The sequence below is a fragment of the Ornithorhynchus anatinus genome, chromosome 10 (assembly GCF_004115215.2).
Source record: "Ornithorhynchus anatinus isolate Pmale09 chromosome 10, mOrnAna1.pri.v4, whole genome shotgun sequence".
Lineage (NCBI taxonomy): Eukaryota > Metazoa > Chordata > Mammalia > Monotremata > Ornithorhynchidae > Ornithorhynchus > Ornithorhynchus anatinus.
This window is the reverse complement of record NC_041737.1, coordinates 45,483,596-45,502,907: the sequence shown is the minus strand read 5'-3', so window position 1 is coordinate 45,502,907 and position 19,312 is coordinate 45,483,596. Positions and strand designations below refer to the sequence as shown.

General features: G+C 39.9%; 1 protein-coding gene across 3 annotated transcripts in view; it reads left to right on the top strand.

Annotated features, from left to right (window-relative positions):
- GRM8 (glutamate metabotropic receptor 8) overlaps positions 1 to 19,312 on the top strand; it is a 458,029-nt gene that overhangs the window by 95,281 nt on the left and 343,436 nt on the right. The gene's annotated exons all lie outside the window — the stretch shown is intronic.

The window sequence follows — 19,312 nt, the reverse complement described above, 5'->3', positions numbered from 1 at the left end:
TTTCTGTCTGATTTGAAGAGTTCTCTATAAATGTGAATAATTGACTGATTACCTGATTCCTCTAAAAGTCAATTAGGATGGGAAGTCAATACTTATGCAGCCCCCAAACCTTTCTCTAGTGTTGCTTTCATATCACAGTTAACCTTCAACTTTAGATTTTGTAATAAATTTTTATGGTATTTAAGTGCTTCCTATGTGTCAAACACTCTTTGAAGTGCTGGGGTAGATAGGAGAAGCAGCATGAAATAGTGGATAGAGCACAGGCCTGGGAGTCAGAAAGTTGTGGGTTATAACTCTGGCTCTGCCACTTGACTGCTATGTGACCTTGGACAAATCGCTTCACTTCTCTGTGCTTGTTACCTCATCTGTAAAATGGGGAATGAGACTGTGAGCCCCATGTGGGACTGGGACTGTGTCCTATTTGATCGTATCCACCCTAGCGCTTAGTGCAGTTCCTGGCACATAGAGCTTAACAAATAACACAATTATCATTATTATTACAGTTCCCAGCACACAGTAATGCTTAACAAATACCATAGTTATTATTATTACAACTACATCAGGTTGGACACAGACCTATTTCCCATGAGGCTCACAGTCTATATTGGAGGGAGGATGTTTTAATCCTCACTTTACAGATCTGTAATTTATTTATATTAATATCTGTTTCCCCCTCTAGACTGAGCTTGTTGTGGGCAGGAATGTGTCTGTTATTATATTGTACTCCCCCAAGTGTTTAGTAGAATGCTTTGCACACAGAAAGCACTCAATAGATACAACTGAATGAATGAATTAAATAACTTGCACAAGGTCACACAGAGCAAGCAATTGGCAGAGCCTGGAATTAGAACCCAGGTGCTCTGATTGCCAGGTCTGTGCTCTTTCCACTAGATCACATTGCTTCTCATTGCTTTACACTGCTGTTAGATGATTTTAGAGTTAATTTTTCTTCCAAAGTAATCTGTAAAGAATAATTCCATTTTCAGAAGTGTTTTATAGGGGAATAGCTTCATTTAATGGAGAAATTAATTAGGCATTTGCTACCTTTCAGAAATAAAGAAAAATGTTGAACTCTAGGGAGGAAGTGTTATTTAGATGAGAGAAGGGAAAGGGAGAGAAATGGGTTTTGGGAACTTTGCTTTCCCCTTTCCGTTTTCCTTGTGGGTTTTATCCCAGGAATGACTCATTAAAGTCATCATTGGCTCAAATGCTACTATACAGTAAATAGAAATAAACAAAACAATCAGCTTAATTATATTTGTGAAGAGATGGTTAATTGCTCACTTCAGGAGATTGATATTCTATTTGAAACCAATAGGATTCCTCATAAATTGACTGCTTTGGTGCAATTGTGATAATGGTGTCATTTAATTGCTGCTAGCTAGATGCTCTGCAGGATGTATAGAATATGATCTTTTCTAAAAGTCTGTCCCCTGAACTATGGTTGCATTATACTAGTGGTAGAAGAAATGAATATATTCTAAAAAAAATGAATAGGTTTACTTTTTTCAAGAAAGATGAAGTTCAAAATCTCCCCTGGGTGAGAAATAAGCTGCTGAAATGGTAACTATAGCTTCTAAAAGCTAAATTAGTGAGCAGCTTCTCTGCAGATGTTGATCTTTGCCAATATAACATTCTCCAGAAAAAGGAAATAAAAATAGTGTGTGTTAAAAAATAGTGCTAAAATGATTCACTAGGTATACATGTGACCTTGAATGTACTATATGGCCGCACTCCAAATTTATGGAAAATCATGAAATTTTGGGGCATTATAAAGGGAACTGTTCAATTATTGTTGAAGTGTTACATTCTGGATGTTTAGTGGAATTACTGTCTTTTGGGGATGAGGAAGCTGGAAAAATATTACTCTTTTTGAAGCAGCAGTTCTACCCTCAGGTGTCTGCCACAGAAAAGGATTTAGGTTGCAACATTTGTTATTCCCGTTTCCATCTTTGTCACTAACATGGGAAAATAATTTCATTGTCCTGTGTAGAATGGGGATTCTTTTGATCTTTTCAATATTCTCTGATTGGTTGTCCATTCTAGGTATGCTCCAACTAACTAACCCTTGGAAAGAAGATGTGTGTGTATGGAGGGATAGTTTGCTAATTTAAATGTGGAATACTGAAAAGGTCAAATTTTGACATGGGATATATTTGATATCAATATCATCCCTCATTTTAATACTGAAAATTAAAGCTGAACTTTTAAAAGTGCTGAAAATTAAATCCTTAATTTGACAAGGATTATGCTAGTAATAGCAGATGGTAGCCATTTCACCCATTTTGAGTTCATCTAATAGAACTAATGAAGGTACAATACTCCTGAAGTATTTGATGCTATTTCTACCGTGCTCACAGGTAAAATTTCTTTCACCCAGGCAGTGTGCTTTGAAAGACTTATTCTCTTTATGATAAGTGAGACCTAAAAAAATAATACTGGAGTAATGACTACCACCCTCAAGCTAACATTTGTAAAAATTATGCTTTATCCAAGGCTTTAGTTACCTTTCCTGTTCTTTTTTTCTGAATTTACCTTAGTGCTATGGTGGTCAAGAAAGTTAGATATTAATTGCTGTTTCTTCTGCTTTCCTTCAGATTCCTTCAGAAAAGCCATAATGAAATAATAATGAAAAGAAAATCTAGTGAAAAATGGCTTTCTTGGTTTCATTTGACTTTTGCAGTTTGTAGAAAAATCTAAGCTTTCAAAAATAATCATTAGTATCAGTGACAGTTATGGAATGCTGACAAGGGTGTATCTCTGCTAGTAACTTGGATATATGCAAACTAAATTGAATGAAAAGTAGTCCTTGTCTACAAGGCGCTCTAGTTCTGTAGTGGACAGAGCAATATATAAACGTTGTAATATTGATTTTTTTTTACAACAGTAAGTTCTCTCTAGACTGTAAGTTCACTGTGATCAGGGAATATGTCTACCAACTCTGTTGTATTGTACTCTCCCAAGCGCTTGATTCAGTGCTCTGCATGCAGTAAGCACTCAATAAATATGATTGACTTATTTTCATAGTGATCTCACCCTCTTAGTTTCTTCTCTGGGTCAGGAAAAAAAAATCCCAATATTATTCATTTTCTACACCTGCTTGCCACTTCTTGGGACTGGTGTTTCTCTGGCACTGGGGGTCATGGGGCTTCTGTGGTTCAGAACCCCTTAGTAGCTGGCCCTATCGGTATAAAAGTCTATCATTTTGACTGTTAATCTACCAAACATGAAACAAGGAATGAAGTCCTGCTGACAACTCTGAGGTTGGAAGAAAAGTAATAAAACCAAAACATGCACCACACTATCTGTCCACAAGTTAAGAAACTTCAAATATAGCACAGAGGTGAAGAGGTTAAAATGAAGCCCTAGTTGTGTTTGTGGCTTGATTGCTTTAAAGGCAGTCTTCCATCTCTCTTGTACTGTCCTCTCCCAAGTGCTTAGTACAATGCTCTATGCTCAATAAGTACTATTGATTGATTGACAATCTTATTCAGCTTTTCATGTATGTTGCTAGGCTAAAAATCTTCAGGCTGGCATCTCCCTAGACTGAGATAAATTCCTTTGAATTCCTAACCCATTTTATGCTTATTAAGTGAAGTCAAATGGTTTCTCTCTTTCCAGAAACCTCTAAGTTGGCTTTACGGCTCTTAGAAAGTCCTTTGTTAGCATAATCAATTTTCCCATTCCCTAGGTTCATGCCTCACTTGTGTCTGACCATTTCAGTGAAGACTGTAACAGACATTCTGTTTAGGTATTGATTTTTCTTATTTGATAGACTGTTTCACTTACAATAGAGTGATGTGAGCTCATGGCTTGCAGCCAGGAGTTCTTATGGATGTAGAATTGTATGATACCAGTTCCCTTGGACTTCAGACAAGTGTAGGGCCTCTATATTACCTTTCTTATTCATTTACTTGTTAAAAAATAATAGTGCAGTTCCCCATCTTATGGTGAAGAATAAGGGCCAAGTATTTATCTTACTAAAGATGAAAGTGGACTCTCTCTTTTAAACTGACATTTATTTTTTTAAAAAAATCCCTTCATATGGTTCTGATCTAAAATCCAATTTACTCCAGCATCAAATATCATTGTACTGCAAATTGCTAGAACATACTTTACAGGTGCTTGAGAATAGCAAAGAGCTTTTTCTGCTAATTCTCTATCATAGTCCAAACAAATACCCTTCATTTCTCTGCATATGTCTTAAGCTGTGTGTTATCTGCTGACTCATTCATGCCATGGGCTTTGCATAGGATTTTGAAGAGCTAAGGAAATAAACCAATTTGCTTCACAATTTCTGGGCACAAAATACTTGACATCTGTCAAAATATTTCATGTTGGAAATGCGGGAGACCAGCAGGGGAGAGAAACAATTATTCTCTTCCACTGAAAAGTACTCTCTGCTTGGGTTTTCCTGCTTTACCTGTGTCTACATCGGTATAATTTTAATAGGAATCTTTTCCCCCTTGATATGTAAATGAGATCCAAGATCCTATTCACAAAAATGGATTTTCACTAAGATGAAAACAAAGTATTTTCAGTGACAGAAAAAGAATACATGAAATGGCAACCTTTCCCTTCAGATGTTCCCTGCTTTAGAACATGGATTCAAGCTGGCAGATCAATTTGACAAAAGTATTAACATTCTAATATGCCATCTCAAAAGGAAACATTTTAATTTAATTGTAAGTTTTACTTTTACATTTAGACAGCTGAGTTCCATTGATAACACTGCAGTTCAAATTGTAAGCTACACTTAATTAACATTAATGCTATGTAACTGGCACCATTAGTTTCAAAGGCATGATTGAGAAATTGCAAAATAGAACTGTAGGTGCAGTCATAATGCAGAAGCTTTGTTTGGAATGATCCAAAGAAAGTTTAATTCATTTTACCAACTACTATAGAATGTGATCCAGTAAACCAAGTGCTTAGTACAGTGCTCTGCACATAATAAGCACTCAGTAAATTTGAATGAATGAAAAAATGATTTATCCCTGCCTAAAATGACTTTAGGGAGGCCTACAGCTATTGCCCTCCCTGTTTTCCCTCTGGCCCTTCTGTCTGTTCCTTTTTCCTTCCCTTCTCCTAGTCCTTTAAGGTTGTAAGTTCAAACTCTAAGTCTGAAAGCTTGTTATGGGCCGGGAATGTGTATACCGACTTTGTTATAATGTATTCTCCCAAACACTTAGTATGGGGCTCTACACATAGTAAGCATTCAGTAAATATACTTGATTGGTTATTATCCGTCTTCTTCTCCCTCTTTGGATTTCATCTTTTCTTTTTTCTTGAGGGTCCATATTCCTCTTCATATCCACCCCTAACTGAACTTGCACAGGCCTTTCCAGGGATGGAGCCTGGGCAGAAAGAAGCTGGAACCCACTATGGCTTCCCTGGACGCTAGAGGCTCCAATACTTTCTCTACTGGCTACACCTCGTATCTCTTCACGTCTTTCCCTATTGCCTCCCATGTGATGAAGCCCTAACATTAGAAGTGCATTTTAAGTGTGGGCATGAAAAAGCGAGGTCTGTGAGATTCTGATTAAATGGGACTAGACTGAAGCCATTCCCAAAGTGGATATTAAAGATGACTGTCCAGGTGATAATATAGTGTCTTGGTTCCCTTTGGGAACTTGATATTCACCTCACCCTCAGCCCCACAGCAGTTATTTACATATCCTTTAAATTAGTATCTGTCCCCACTCTAGACTATAAGCTTTTGTGGGCAGGGAACATGATTACCATGATTCTATTTAGTTGCCATTGTTTTTATGAGATGTTCTTCCCCTTGACTCTATTTATTGCCATTGTTCTTGTCTGCCTGTCTCCCCCGATTAGACTGTAAGCCCGTCAAAGGCAGGGACTGTCTCTATCTGTTGCCGACTTGTACATTCCAAGTGCTTAGTACAGTGCTCTGCACATAGTAAGAGCTCAATAAATATTATTGAATGAATGAATGAATTACCAACTCAGTTGTATGAGGAGCAGCATGACCTAGTGGATAGAGCACAGGCCTGGAAGTCAGAAGATCGTGGGTTCTCTTTCTGTCTCTGCCACTTGACTGCTGGGTGGCCCTGGGCAAGTAACTTAACTTCTCTGTGCCTCAGTTATCTCATCTGTAAAATGGGGATTAATAATAATGTTGGTATTTGTTAAGCGCTTACTATGTGCCAAGCACTGTTCTAAGAACTGGAGTAGATAGAGAGTAATCAGGTTGTCCCACGTAGGGTTTACAGTCTTCATCCACATTTTACAGATGAGGCACCTGAGGCACAGAGAAGTTAAGTGACTTGTCCAAGATCACACAGCTGACAAATGGTGGAGCCGGGATTAGAACCCATGACCTCTGACTCCCAAGCCTAGACTCTTTCCATTGAGCCACGCTGCTTAAGACTGTGAGCCCTATGCTGAACAGGGACTGTGTCCAACCCAATTGGTATCCACCCCAGTGCTTAATACAGTGCCTGGAATACAGTAAATTCTTAACAAATACTATAATTATAATTATTGTTGTTATTACTCTCCCAAGGGGTTATTACAGTGTTCTGCACAAAGCAACGGCTAAGCAAATACCACTGATTGATTATGTTCCCATCACTGCCATTTGAAATAGGCAAACATATTTGTGTGAAAGCATTGAGGTTTCTTTAGTTTGGGTTATAATTTGGCAGCAACTATAATTTTACCCAGAAGCAGGTAAATTGTGTATGTACTGCTCCAAAATGTGAAAGGAAAAATGGTCTTCTGGTGTTCCCTTTGGCCCAGATTTTACAAAGTGTTACTGCTTGTGACACTTCTCTTCCTTAATAAAGCATATTACTGGTTCTGATTGGCTCTTTGCTCACACTCACATTAGAACTTGTCATTTGGGAAGACATCTTTGCATTCAACTGTTCCTCATCCCTCTTTCTTCTTTTACAAATGATTTTCCAAGTGCAACTAGGGTCTTAATAGCTTTGGCAAAAGTGTTTTCTCTCACATGCTCAGTCCAAAGAACTCCGATTCTCTATTTCTTATTTATTTAATTTGTATTTCTTTATCCAAACAATGCTGCCCTAGAAAAGAACTCCAGCTACTTACTTTACCCATTAAGAGCAAGAATAATGCTGGATTTGGATTGTTGAAGGTATTTTAAAAATAAAACACTGTTCTTCCTCCATATCATCTACAATACTATTTCAAAACCAGTCAACTTGCTAGATCATTTTCATAGGTCTCGGGAGAATTAGACTTGGGATAGGGAGAGTATTTTCTCAGGTCTACTTAATACTGCTAGCTAGGCAATAAATGCTGTTTCCTAGGAAGAAGTGAAGATAAATGATTTATTTTAAAAAAAAATCCCAGGCTGTAAATAAGAAGCATACTCACTTCTGTGTGCTGATTTTCTTAAGAGTTTATTCCAAAGGTAGAACTATGTGGTCAAGGCCTGATTATTCTGGGTCTGAATATCTATGCCTTTCTTGGATCTTCCTTCTCTTCTTACTCCTCCTCCTTTCTCGATGTACTTAGCTTTTGGCTCTCTAGACTATGAGCTTTTTGTGGACAGGGATTGTGTCTACCAATCTACCAATTCTGTTGTTAATAATAACTGTGGTATTATTTAAGTGCTTCACTATGTGCCAGCCACTGCTAAGCACGGGGGTGGGTACAAGCAAATTGGGTTAGAAACAGTCTTTTAGGGCCCACAATTTCAATCCCCATTGTACAGATGAGGGAACTGAAGCTCAGAGAAGTGAAGTGACTTGCCTAAAGTCACACAGCAGACATGTGGTAGAGTCAGGATTAGAACCCATGACCTTCTGACTCCCAGCCCCTATACCTATCCACTACGCCCTGCTGTTTCTCTCCCAAGTTCTTAGTACAGTGCTCTGCATTCAGTAAGCACTTAGTAAATGCCATTGATTTATTTCAGTGCTCATTAGTATTGCCTTCGGGGGGGGGGCAGATGGAAGGAGGTGAAACTCACTTCAGTCCATGTGGAAGCAGCGTGGCTTAGTGGAAAGAGCATGGGCTTGGAGGTCAGAGGATGTGGACTCTAATCCCAGCTCTACCACTTGTCGGCTGTGTAACCTTGGGCAATCTGCTTAAACTCTCTGTGCCTCAATTACATCATCTGTAAAATGGAAATTAAGACTGTAAGCCCCACGTGGAACAACTTGATTAGAACAGTGCTTGGCATATAGTAAGTGCTTAACAAATGCCATTATTACTATTATGTTATTTGTTAACAGCTCTGATGAAAATCTTGGTGAGGGAAGAAGTTGAAACAGGTTTGTACTCAGGCAATTTTATGTTTGTGGCGTGGCCCTAGTCTTGCCCCATTACCATTTGTTATGTTTTGTATTCTGTTATGATATTGTGTATTTAGTTTTACACCAATCAGCTAGGCAGTAGTGTTGTCAGTTCTTGGACTGGGTAGAGTGGGGTTAGGTTCTGATGGAAGGTGTCTGTGTCTCCATTTTTTTAATGGTATTTTTAAAGTGATAATAATAATAATGTTGGTATTTGTTAAGCGCTTACTATGTGCCGAGCACTGTTCTAAGCGCTGGGGTAGACACAGGGGAATCAGGTTGTCCCACGTGGGGCTCACAGTCTTAATCCCCATTTTACAGATGAGGTAACTGAGGCACCGAGAAGTTAAGTGACTTGCCCAAAGTCACACAGCTGACAAGTGGTAGAGCCGGGGTTCGAACCCATGACCTCTGACTCCAAAGCCCGTGCTCTTTCCAGTGAGCCACGCTGCTTCTCAGTGCTTACTATATGCTTGGCATAAAGTGCTTACTATATGCTTGGCACTGTACTAAATGTTCAGATAGATATAAATTTATCAGATTGGACATAGTCCCTGTCCCACATGGGGCTCACAGTCTTAATCCCCATTTTTCAGATAAAGTAACTAAGGCACGAGCAGGTTATGTGACTTGCCCAAGGTCACACTGCAGACAAGTGGCAGAGTTGGGATTAATAATAATAATAATGTTGGTATTTGTTAAGCGCTTACTATGTGCCGAGCACTGTTCTAAGCGCTGGGGTAGACATAGGGGAATCAGGTTGTCCCACGTGGGGCTCACAGTCTTAATCCCCATTTTACAGATGAGGTAACTGAGGCACCGAGAAGTTAAGTGACTTGCCCAAAGTCACACAGCTGACAAGTGGTAGAGCCGGGGTTCGAACCCATGACCTCTGACTCCAAAGCCCGTGCTCTTTCCAGTGAGCCACGCTGCTTCTCAGTGCTTACTATATGCTTGGCATAAAGTGCTTACTATATGCTTGGCACTGTACTAAATGTTCAGATAGATATAAGTTTATCAGATTGGACATAGTCCCTGTCCCACATGGGGCTCACAGTCTTAATCCCCATTTTTCAGATAAAGTAACTAAGGCACGAGCAGGTTATGTGACTTGCCCAAGGTCACACTGCAGACAAGTGGCAGAGTTGGGATTAGAACTCATGACCTTCTGATTCCCAGGCCTGTGCTCTATCCACTACACTACAATGCTCACCACATATGTACTGTATGACCTTGGGCAAGCCACTTTACTTTTCTGTGCCTCAGTTATCTCATCTGTAAAATGGGGATTGAGATTGTGAACCCCAAGTAGGACAGGGACTGTGTCCAGCCTGATTTGTTTGTATCCTCCCCAGCACTTAGTACAGTGCTTGGCACATAGTAAGTACTTAACAAATACCACAATTATTTTTATTATTACAGAGAACAGCAAAATTAAAAGCCCATTAATTCAGTCTAAAGGGGGTCAAAGTCCAGGCTAAAATATTGCAAAGTCTGAACTGTAGCACCTTAAAGAAGAAAACATGTTTTTACTATGGAACTATAAGTGTGTATCTTGAGGGTCAGACTGAGTTTAGGTTTAGCTTCTCTTTGACTCTCTAACTGCCAACAGCAGCTGGAGAGTCAGTTCTCTTTTCTCTCTCTTCTTTCTTAGGCTATATCCCCCTCTGACTCTCAGCTGTCTCTAGAAGCCTCCTGGGTTTACAACTAAACTGAGACTTTGTTAAGCACAAGGCAGATCAAACATTTCCTTCTTTAGATCAAAGCTTGCCTACTTTTGGCAGCAGTTGAGAAGGCAAAGGGAAGAAGCAAGAGGCTGAATTTTCATGAATTCTACTTGGGGACAGGAAATGATTGCCAAAGCCCTGTAATGCTGCTACCCCCTTGCTGCCCCACCCTCACCCCCTTTTTTTCTCTCTCTCTTTCCCCGAACTCCAGCTCTAGGCAGTGGGAGACAATGGAAGGAGCTTGGAGATTGAGAAACAGTGGGGCAGTGAGTTTTCCCACGTCCCATCACCCCATCAGTCCTCTTCACTCCCATCATCTCCCAACCTTTCCCCAAGCCATCCACAGGCCAGAAAGTCAGCTTTTCACCATTGTCCACTGGAGGCTTTCTGAGAGCCATTAATTTGCAGAAGGCAAGTTATTCTATGCCCTCCCGGTCTAGCGAAGTCTGAATTAGTGCTTAGATCTTTGCATAACTAGAGGTCTTGCAAGATGTAAATATGAATGCAAGAACAGGCACTCAAGTCTTCAAAATTTTATTTTGTTATTAGTGAATAAAATTAACTTCATGTAAGACAAATTACAATCCTCCTACCATTCTCTACTTTGTGATTGTTTGCTTATGTAAGTCTAGGGAAAGCTAACCCAGAGTTCTAAACTTTCACTGGCGTTGAAGGCACTACAGTGCATATGAGGGAGTAATTTTGTTCTGGGTCTTACTCTTCTCAAGATCTCTGACAGTCGGCAAGTTACGAAACCTCTGGGCCTTAGTTTCTTCATCAGTCAATATCTCCTAAGTACTGCTTCACAGGTATATTTATTCACAGATAGCTTTCTTTAAAAGACGTTTGTGCTGCTCAGAGAAAAGAAATCTGCTAATGATTAAAAGAGAGCATAGCCAAGATGAGGTGGAAACAGAAAAGAATTAGACTAATTCAGCCAATCCAGAAGCACTGGAAAGTGCATGTTTCATATTCTACCACACATTACATACAAAATGGAGCTGGAGAGTCAGTCCATTCAGTAGGATTGATGGTGTTGGATTGCAATATGGAATGTTACTTTATAATAATAATAATAATTATGGTATCTGCTAAGTGCTTACTATGTCCCAAGCACTGTACTAAGTGCTGGGGTAGATACAAGGTAAACAGGATATCCCACATGGGCTCACAGTCTTCAGCACTTAGAACAGTGCTTGGCACATAGTAAGTGTTTAACAAATACCATTATTATTATTATTGTTATTAATCCCCATTTTTACAGATGAGGTAACTGAGGTACAGAGAAGTTAAGTAGCTTGCCCAAGGTCACATAGACAAGTGATGGAGCTGGGATTAGAACCCATGACCTCTGACTCCCAAGCCCGTACTCTTGCCAGTAGGCTACACTGCTTCTCTTGAGAAGTAGTTTAATAATAATAATATATAGTTTAATAAGTAGTAGTTAATGCTAATTATTAGTATTTTCAGAAGTTTAAACCCTGTCTTCAGAAAATACAATTTCCAAAGCACTATGCTGCTTATAGTTTTTACCTGATTTGGAGAGGAAGGGTAACCACTGGAGATTTTTGAGGAGTGGGGAAATGTTTACAGAATGATGTTTTAGAAAAATGATCTGGGCAGCATTGTGAAGTATGAACTGGAGACAGAGATATTAACCAGAAGGCTGATGCAGGCTGGTAGCTGTTAGGGTGGAGAGGAAGGAGTGGATCTGGGATATCCTGCTAAAGAAAAACAGAAGGATTTAGTGAAGGACTGTTATTGGGGTTGAAAGGGAGGGGGAATTTAAGGTCAATGCCAAGCCTGTGGGCTTCAAAGACAGGGTGGAAGGTTGTGTTAGCTGTGATGGGAAACTGCTGTGGAAAAGGGAATTTAGAAGGGAAGATGAATTCAGTGTTTGACATATTGAGCCATAAGTGATTGGATTCTTAGGGAATAGGCAGCTGAGCACAGTGAACATAAGGAGAAATCCAAGGGTACTGGGGTACTGTTCCTGTGGAAGGGGATTGCAAGGAAGAGTTGCCAGGAAAGCAGACCTGAGGATCACAGGAAGTGTCTGAGAAATACATTTTTAGACCATTCTTTGGAAAATGGCATGTGAGAGATGGCTGAGAACTATGTGTTCTATAGTATTGAAGACAGCAGGGAAGGTTAAGGAGGATAGGCACCAAAAATTGGACATTTTGTTTAGTTTTACTGGATCTTTACTGAAAACATTCCAGCCACTCCTTGCCCTCTCCATTTTCTTTTTTTTTGTTTTCCTGTTACTTGTAAACATATAAAGTAGATGGAAATTCCTTGAGGCCAGTAGGGTTTGTGATTTGTCATTGACTTATTTTTAATGTTTAATACCAATGCATTCCATTTCAGTTTACTTAGTTGTCCATTTCGGCATGGTCCAGTGAGTTGGTTTGACAATATTTCTGAAAGATGACAAGATCAGAATGGCTGATTAGAAATGACATATTGTCATGGTTTTCCATTTTCTGCCTTATTTTGGGATTTTGTGTTTTACTCTTCAGTAGATAAATCATTTGCTTACTTAAAGATGTCTCTAAAATTTACCTAGTGAATGGCTCTCAGTACTCCAGAATATTGTGGGTAATTCTAAAATAATCACATCAGCATTGATCATTCAAGAAAAATGGGCATTTATGTGGGTTAGAAATATTTAGAAAAACCATAACACCCATTCCTTTAAAGTGTTCCAGATACAAGTGCAAATCACAGGCCATAAGGCTATCATGGTAAATTGTGTTGGCAGTTATCAAGTCTATTTGCTGCCCTTCGGATAAGAAGATGAGGGTTGGAAGAGTGTTGGTCAGTGATTCAGCAGCTCACTGTCAGGAGGGGAGTGTGTGTCTGTGTTACAGTACCCAGCAACAGCATTTGCACACACTAGGCACCCAGACATATGGAACATTATGTTCTTTTACAACAGGCTCGTCACACTAGAGTAACATAAATGATGTCACTTGAAACTTGGAGTGTTTCCTGGGGGGACCCTGGTCTTCACATCCTCCCTTCTCCCCTTGATCGAGGGACTTTGTCTTCTCTTCCGGGTCCTTGAATGGGAGTGCCACTTCTGAGCCCTGGGACTCGTCAACAGGAGTTGAGATGGACGGAGGCTGGCCTTTAAAATAAAGATATCCAACATAAAGGCACCTAGAGCTGTAGTCCTACTGGTTAGGGACAAGCTGTTTGGAAGCTAGACTGTCCACTATAGAACTGGATGAATGACCACCCTTATGGGAGGGCATGCACACATGGAGGTTTCAACTAAGGTGGCTCCAGGGATCCTACAGACTCCTCTTCTCCTTTGACATGGGAAGAGTCAGTGGTATGATAGATGAAGTGATTGGCCAGGATTGATGTTGCTGACTAAGAAGAATGTTGGCCCTTACATTTGAATTTTGTTAAGGGAAAAAGGAAAGGTTAAAGGATAAGAAGACTAGAAAGGAAAAAAAATGAGGGAAAGGAGAGAAAAAAAGGAAGAAATGAGAGGGAGCAGAAGGTGTTGGATTGGAAAGATTTAGAAGAAGAAGGATAGGATCACTTTGGGCCTTGGCTATAAGGGCAGTTGCCCTGGATCCACCATACTTAGGACTCATTCCCTTCCCCTGAGTTGTAGTTATTGGGGTCCAATGACCACCTGGGTGATCCCCAAGTTACCCTAAAAGCATAGTTCTGGGTTCCAGCTCCTATCTCTTTGTTGGCTTATAGTAATAGTGGTTCTTGGGAAACCCTTAGAGAAGCAGCAGTATAATAGAGTCTCCCCCTATAGACTGTAAGCCCATTATGGGAGGGGAACATGTTTGCTAATTCTGTTGCATTGTATTCTCCCAAGCATTCATTACAGAGTTCTGCACATAGTAAGTGCTCAATAAGTATTGTTGGTTGATTGATAATGAAGGGCTTCCCATTGCTATGGTAACCAGTAGATGATTGAACCATATTTAGGTGTCCTTTTGCCTAGTGGTATGGGTTGGAAAGACTTTAAGATGGGGGATCGCTGTTTCCCCTCTATAGATAACCATGTTTCCATCTGAAGCTGTCTGTATGGACTTATGGGGGATCGCTGCTGAATGAGGGTGACTTCCATTATTTTTCATATTCTGTCTTTGGAGTTCTCTGATAAAGGAATTAAATTAACTTTTGGTACATTAATTTGTACAACCCTCCTAACTTCTCCCCACCTTTCTTCATCGTCTGTTAAAGATCTAGTATAGTCTAATATTTTACATCACCAGACCAGTCTGTCTTTTGGCAAGAATTAGAAGAGGAGCAATGTTTCAGGCCAGAAATGAGGTGCATTAGCTTTGCTGAATGGGGGTAGTGCAGTTCTGACTATTCAATACTTTCCTCAAAGTAATGCCATTTATTCATCATTGTCTCCACCATCATCATAATTTAATATCTATTGATCATCCTTGACGGCTTGGCGTTGCACAAAATGTAATAAAATGCCACTGACACTGCCCTCTTGTCTTTTCCCTTTTCCCTCTATTACTCCCTTTCAGACTCAGATGTGACACCAAATGAAAATATGGAAATGTGAAGAGAATAGGCCACTCGGAATTAAATTTTCATAAATGGCACAGAGGCTTTGCCTGAAAAGCTTGATTCTACACTATGGCTCCAAGTGTTGCATTTTTTTACAATTGCCTCAGTTATCCATAAAGTGAGACCTTCTAATGATATTTCATTGTTGGGCTGCCAATTACGGTTCAGGACATCAGATTCATTCAGTGTATCATTGTGTAACCACCTGGGCTCACCAAAAGTAAAAACATCTATTTCAAAATATAATTAAACCAAGCATAACAAAACCTGTTAGATATTTATACACATTTCCCACCATTTTAACATTAAATTTCTGCCACAAACTTTTTTATAGCTGATGGTCATTTTTCAAATGTTTTTGATTCTCAAATAAAGCCTGCCTGGGCTTCTTATTAGCTGCGTGAGTAGTGCTAACCCTGAGTGCCAAAAGGAAAATATAAGTGCTCTGTTGTATTTTCATGGGCACAATGAGCAGATGGACAAGAAAACCTCCCTATCAGTACTTATGGATACAGTTTCACTGTTGGGAGTATCTTTTTTGAATAGAAAGGATGCTCTACGTAGTTAAAAGCATAAAGTATCATTTGCTCTGATGAATATGATGGGGGAAGGTGCTGTAGTAGGGAGAACACTCTGAACACCTTTTATTTTGATCTAATCCAGTAGGTCAACCCCTAGTTCAGCACACCTGAGCCGCTCTCTGCTGTGTTGTTTTACTTCCAGTTTAAAAAAACACTTTCCAGAGGCACCAAAGATTTGGTCTTTGTCTTCTCTCCCTTCCCATTCTCCTCTCTCCCTCCCATCTCTTTCCACTTCCCTTTCCTCTCTCTCTCTGCCTACCTTCTTGATCTTGTCTCCTTCCCATCTCCTTCCTCTTCCCACTCACCTCTCTCGCTGTTTTTCTTCCCTCCCACTCTCCTCTCTCCTCCAGACATGTAAACTCCCACGAATAAAACAAAGTCAAATCTTTTTTCAGTTCAAAAAGTCTTTTTTCGTTGGGTTCACTTTTACTTAGCTGATTTCAGTCCTCCCGATGAGCTCAGCTTGTAGAAATACAGAAAAGAAGGGTCAGAAGAGTCATGGAGATCACTTCCGCTGAACCCACATTGCATTTCAAGATAATTCCAAGCTCCTCTCCAAGGTTATGGGTGTCTTCAGATCAGCTGCTATGAAGTCTCAAAATTAATCCAAAAGGGAGAAAAAATTCACAACACCTTAGAAGCACTGCTAAAGTGAATGATCTGACCTGATTTTCAAGTTCTTTTCCAGTTATTTTTCTAGCCCCTCTTGCTGCAGGCAGAGTTCAGATTGGTTCTCTAAGAGCATGGTGCCATTTACTTTGTGGTAGTGCATAGCACAGGACAGTAGGGTGCAGGGGTCTACAGGATAGAGATTTGAAAGAGTTGTAGGAAGATTATGGGGAGCGGGAAGGAAGCAGGAGAAGGGAGGAGTCCTCTAGAACACAAGCTTGTTGTCACAGGGAATATGTCTACCAAGTCTATTATATTGTACTCTCCCAAGTGCCATGCTTAGGAGAGTGTGCTGCACACAGCACTCAAAAAATATGATTGATTAAAATGGCAACCCCGTAAGGGTGTAGGTGACAGGGCAGGAAGAAATGGGGAAACAAGTCATGCATTTGTCCTCACAAAATGAGACGCCACACTGTTAGGTACTTTCTGTAACTCTTTCATTAATCACTAGAGCCAGTGGTATTCAGACTCCTACTTCCTTCAGCTCCCAAGGACAGTAAATTCAATATCTAAAACAGTGTAAGGTAAACCAAACAAGGCTTGTGTCTTCCTGGGTGACTTATTCTAGAGCTCTGGCCATCTCTTTGCTCTCCTTTGCATTATTTTGAATTTTCCCTCAAAATTTTTTACCTGTCATAACAATTATGGTATTTAAGTGCTTACTTAAATGTGCCAAGAAATGTATTAAGTGTATTAAGTGCAGGTAGATATAAGATCGCTTCTAAGGGTGGCTCCTGGAGAACTTCCAGTACTCTACCAGTCTTGCTTATGGAAGGGAGAGTCAAGCAGAGGCCTGTCCATTCCATTCCTAGCTTGGGCAGCGGCTAGAGAGTGGAAGGCAATCTTCTACAAGTCAAAACTCACCTTCACCGGATAGCGGCAGCATGGAAGAGAGTCTAGGGTGGAGAATCAGGTTACTGGGTGGAAGGAGGCAATGGTAAATCACATCCATAAGTTTACCAAGAAAACTCTGTGGATACACTATCAGAATGATTGCAGATGGAGGTATGGCATTCTGGGAGAGATGTATCCGTGGCATTGTTATGGGTCAGAGATGATTCAACAGCTTAAGACAAGATATAAGGTAATTAGTTCAGATACAGTCGCTGTACCACCCAGGGCATACAGTTTAAGTAGGAGGGAGAGAAGGTATTTAATCCACGTGAGACGCAGCATGGCATAGTGAATAGAGCATGGACCTAGGAGTCAGAAATCATGGGTTCTAATCCCGACTCTTCCACTTGTTTGCTCTGTGACAGACAGCAAGTCACTTAACTTCTCTGTGCCTTAATTACTTCATCTGTAAAATGGGGATTGAGACTGTGAGCCTCATGTGGCACATAGACTGTGTGCAACCCAATTTGCTTGTATTCACCCCACTGCTTAGTACAGTGCCTGGCACATAGTAAGCTCTCAACAAATACCATAAAACATACACAATAAAAGGAAGAAAAATACTGGGAAGAACTGGATACCATGTTCCTATAGCAATTACATTTCTCTTTTTTTAAAATCTCCCTTTGTAAGTTCATTTTTCCATCAAGTTCCCAAATCCCAATTATTGTCAGAAAAAGAAACCCAGAAAAAGAGAGAAACAGGGAAAATCAGCCTTGAACCTTTGCCATTTAACTGTGTTCTTGTTACATTCATTTCGTGTAGTATAGATTTTGTGTCTGAACTGCGCTGTCTATCTAATTTTCCACTCCAAACCTCTGAGGGCCATATCTTCTGATTTACATGATGGTGAACACAGTTCTGGGCCTCAGTAAAGACTAACTCAATCTGAAAGCACCTACACTTCTAGTCAGTGTGGCTTCTTTCCAGATTTTGATCTGGTCCAACTAATATATCTTGGATAAAGGAAGACAGGGTCAAATAGATTAAATCATTTTATTTTCCAAATCAGTATTCATTCACCTTGGTCTTTGAGGGGGACCAAACTTAGCCCAATAGCTTCAATGCTTAAAATAAGTGGAGGATTATTGTATCTTAAATTATTTTTGGGGAATCAAGAGAAGTTGGACAAGATGTTTGATTATCATATTATAAGATGTTGTCCAGTAACCCAAGACATCAAATTAACCATTAAAATCCTTTGAAAGTTTAGTTTGAAACTAGGACATTGCAAATCATTTAAGATTCCTTTTTGAAGTGAATGAAATCTGGGGCTTTCATGTTTTTCCTTTCCATAATGAAGAGAACATGTAAGGAGATTTTTCATCGGCTCATAGAGAACAGTCTGAGGTCATTTGAAGGAACTAGCTTTGCAGTGTTTTCCTTCCCCAGAGTATACTATCCTGACCATCAACCTGCAAAGTACTTAAAATACAACTCTGAAAACCTTACAACTAGGAAGAATCAAATCAGTTGTGTGAAGTTTGGAGTTTCCAAAAAATATGATTTCTTGTGATATTCCAAATCCTTTCATTCAATCATATTTATTGAGAGCTTACTGTGTGCAAAGCACTGTGCCTAATGCTTGGAAAGTACAATTCTGCAATAGAGACAATTCCTGCCCACTCCGAGCTTACAGTTGAGAAGCAGGGAGATAGACATCAAAACAAGTAAACAAGCATCAATATAAATAAATAGAATTATAACTATGTACATACATACACAAGTGCTTTGAGGCGGGGAGACGGGGTAGAGCAAAGGAAGCAAGTTGGGGCAATGTGGAGGGGAGGGGGAGCTGAGGAAAAGGGAGACTTAGTTCCTCATTGCCTTCTGAGTAATTAGATCTCCTTGAGAATTGGAAATTTTTTTTCCTGATCTGTGACATTTCTTTGCACTCTCCTCTTCTTAATTTTCATGAGGTAAATGAGAAGTTTTAATGACAGGGGTGAACTCTGTCCTACTTTTTGAGTGTTGCATTGTTAGACTCTATGTATGGCTTATTTGGTCTATGTGAGGTGAATATTTTGTTTGAAATCATTTTTTAAGGGAAACTATTGGGTATGCCTTGAATCTCTGCAGGAAAGCCTTACATTGGGCCTCAGCTGTGCAGGCCAATCATGTGTTAAAGGACTTGGGTATCAGTAGACTTGCTTTTGAGCTAGTCCCTGGAATCTGGATGTCACCACATCCACCTCAGTGAAAATGTCTGTGAAGAGACTTCTGTGAGGGGTGTGAGGTCACAGGCAGGAGCAATACTTGAGTGAAACAATTTCATGACACTCCTACCTTGTCTTTCTCAGTCCAACCTACCATTTCTAGCTTCACCATGGGTCAACCTGATGGTCCATTCAGCTCAGTATTCTGTCTCCGTAAGTAACTAAGGTTTAGAAGAAACAAGTGATTACCCTCCTTTGGCTTTGATATCTATTCCTAACTATTCCCCTCTATGCCCTTAACTTCCCCTCTTGCAACTTTTATCGAAAAAGCATCCAATTTATTTTTTCAGAATAGTCATCCATTTAATAGCTACTTTCTGAAGAAACGAATACATTTCTCTCCCATTCCAATAAGTCTATATACAATC